The sequence below is a fragment of the Perca flavescens genome, chromosome 3 (assembly GCF_004354835.1).
Source record: "Perca flavescens isolate YP-PL-M2 chromosome 3, PFLA_1.0, whole genome shotgun sequence".
Classification (NCBI taxonomy): domain Eukaryota; kingdom Metazoa; phylum Chordata; class Actinopteri; order Perciformes; family Percidae; genus Perca; species Perca flavescens.
Window position 1 is genome coordinate 42,144,195 of NC_041333.1, and position 3,515 is coordinate 42,147,709.

Sequence of the window (3,515 nt, forward strand, 5' to 3'; positions counted from 1 at the left end):
TCCCATCTGGGGTTCAACAGCAATTTACTGGTGAAATAAGTTATTGTTATAGTTATTACATTATTATTAAATCTTTAATTTTGACCATGGCCTTAGCAATAAACAAGTCACTGACTGTTGTTTACTACCCTTATTTTTTTTCTTCTTCTTTTTATCTCGTCTTATATAGATCATTTATTTCTGTCTTATATAGATCCTTTATTTCTGTGTTATAGATCCTTTATTTCTGTGTTATAGATCCTTTATTTCTGTGTTATAGATCCTTTATTTCTGTCTCATAGATCCTTTATTTCTGTATTATAGATCCTTTATTTCTGTCTTATAGATCCTTTATTTTATTACGATATACTTTAATTTAAACTCTTTAAACATCATCTGGCACCGTTTGAATTCCGTTTTTTTTTTCAGAGAAAGTTAAACCTAATGTAAGTGTTTGAACTAATTTCTAAAGGTGATAAGACAAAGTTTTATTTTTGTCTTTTTTATGTGTGTGTGTGTGTGTGTGTGTGTTTATGTGTTTGTGTGTCTGTGTGTGTGTGTGTGTGTGTGTGTGTGTGTGTGTGTGTGTGTGTGTGTGTGTGTGTGTGTGTGTGTGTGTGTGTGTGTGTGTGTGTTTATGTGTTTGTGTGTCTGTGTGTATGTGTGTGTCTGTGTGTGTGTGTGTATGTGTGTGTGTTTAACCATAATTTTGTTGCAGAAAATGATGTTTTTACTTCCCCATGGCCAATTATTGAAAAGCACTGACAACAACAACCACAGTTACACAGAGAGAAGGAACAAAGCTCTTATTGTGAAAATCTGTTTCCTGATAGGTGGAGCTGTGACTCATCAGGAAATAACTCCCCTGAGTTGTTCTTCATCAACTCTTTGGACTGTTTGAAGAAACTGTAAGTATCTGTTTGGTACTTTAACACCACGTTAGTCCTTGGTCTTTTCAGGGTGAGTTTCTGGCTCTGTAATGTTAAATATAATGTTTCTACTTCACTCCTTTTTTCCTGAGAAAGTGTTAAGGACTCTTGAAGTGTTGAAGATAAATCTCCATGTTGTAGCATGAACTATTACAGAGGAGGTTTTAAATACTTTACCACGTTTCTACGTCTGTCTGTCCCAACCGTGAGGCTGCAGTCAGACAACTTTACAGCTGTGTAGTTGAGATCTAAATGAAGGCTGAGTTTGAAGATGGGGGGGTCTGAGCCTTTCTCCTGCTGTCAGAAAACACACTGTCTTCTCCACCAGCGTAAAGTCAGACACAACAGGACTCTACTGTTTCCTCTGGGATCTTTCAGAATAAAATGTAGTGACCTAAATGCCTCTGGTACTGTTGTAGTGATGTGTGGAGGAGGAGAAGTGTCTTTAAGTCCATTGTTTTTATGAACAGGAGAGGAATGTTCTGTGCAAAGATTACGTTAGTCCGGGAGTCTTGTCTCCATTAGAGGACCAAAAGATGACATTAGCCCAGGGGCTTATACAATGAAGCTGGTTTAGGTAGCTAGCCAGCTATGTTTCAGTTTAGTTTCCACCATCCCTGGGTTTTAGGTACTATGAAAGTAGCTCGGCTTTAATCGGTGTTCGTTGCCATGGTATCTTACGCTGCACGGGTAACCTGCTCCGGGGCAGGTTATGTTCTGGATTCGAGATCTCAGTCTGAAGTTTGACCAATCAGCGGTGAGCAAAGAAACATATAGGTGACGTAATTAATTCCCAGCTTCTGTTCTCTGTTGCAATCATTGCAATGGCTTCACCTTTTCTTCCAAATCCTATAAACATCTAAGCGCAAATTGTTAGACGAGCACTTCGTAGAGAAAGACAGACAAAATACCCTTGACTTTCCTGATACTTGTATGAAAGATACAGATTTTCCGCGGAAGGAATAACTTATCTTTGCGAACTTCTTGAGCCGCACATAACAAATGTGACTCGTCAGAGCCATGTGCTTACTGTACCGCTAATGGTATGTATTGCGTTGCGTTTTGTTGCAAGTGGTACATACTTTATGCGGTCAGTGATGCGGAGAACCTAGGGAAAAACACGGTTTGTCGAACCATTTGCAAGGTGGTCCTCGCACTGCAGGGGAACATAAATAGCTTCATTGTGTTCTCTGGACATTTATCGACCATGTCCATAAAAGAGGGATTTTATAAAATTGCCGGTAAGATATATTGATAGGGTGACATGAACAAATTTAACCTTTCACAATCAGTTTTTTTTTTCTTCAAAAAGCAGCTTGCACTAAGAGCACTTAAGTATTATACAATAGTCTATAGTAGCTACATGTTAAGAATGGTTTTTATATATATATATATATATATATATATATGTATATGAAAGGATTCCCTAGAGTCATTGGAGAAATAGACTGCACACATGTTGCAATCTCCACAGCTCTAGGAGAATATGAGGCAGATTATGTGAACAGAAAGTCCTTTCACAGCCTTAATGTTCAGGTAGGGCTACAATATATATGTGCTGATTTTTATTTGCAATTTAAATAAATATTTAAATGAATAGTAAGAGATTTCATCTGCAGATGACTTGTGATCATGAATGCATGATCACAAGCTTGGATTCCAAATGGCCTGGCTCATTGCATGACTCACGAATTTTCCATGAGTCTATGTTGTGTCAGCGCTTTGAGGAAGGCAAATTAAATTTGGTACAGTACAAACATTTTTATAAAGTGTTTATTTTAATTGTGACAGCAAAACTTGGTAGGAGACAGGGTTATGCATGCCAGAGGTTTTTGCTAACCCCCTATCCTGACCCTCAGACAGGGCCACAAAACCGCTTCAGTAAAACCAGGGTCAAGATCGAGATGACCTTTGGCATCCTAAAAGTAAGTTTCAACTGCCTTAGGCGCTTAAGAGTGTCACCAGAGCGGGCATCACAGATAGTGGCTGCATGTGCCATTCTGCACAATATAGCCACTATCAGAAAGGAGCGAGTACCACCACAAAACCAGCTTCTCCCAGATGAAATTGACCCCATCACACTTGACCACCCAGCTGGCGCAGCTGTCAGAGATGCAGTCACAACACAATATTTTACTTAATAAAAACACATTCACACTGCAGATAGGTCTCAAACTCTTTTATTGGTCATGTGGCTATAGGGAGGAAAAAGGGAGCAAGAGAAAGTTATATTAATAAATATTCATAGTGTTCACACTAAAGGGTTACTTGAATAAATAAGTTAACATACTGAGATCTGTTTTTTTTCCAGCTGATTGATCTCCAATTTAATTTTTTTTAATTGGACCCTCCTCAGCTCACAGTCCAGCTCCTTTAGTGAACAGTTTACTTCGAGACTCCTTTTGTAAAGGGCCCTGACTGAGTCTGTTTCCACCTGAAAAAATTCCACCACAAACAATCATTACAAGTTTTCTGGAGGTTAATCACATAAAGTGGCATGACTTTTTACAAACATAGATAATTTTTGTCAAGGGTGTAAAGTATTACCTTGTTCACATTTCTTATGTAGCCCATTGAGGTAGAGGCCTCAGTTTCTGGGTCAGGTTG

The 3,515-nt window shown here is 38.5% G+C and overlaps 1 pseudogene; it reads left to right on the forward strand.

Annotated features, from left to right (window-relative positions):
- The first annotated feature begins 1,732 nt into the window (after positions 1-1,732).
- LOC114553050 (putative nuclease HARBI1) lies at positions 1,733-3,049 on the forward strand (annotated as a pseudogene).
- The last annotated feature ends 466 nt before the right edge of the window (positions 3,050-3,515 follow it).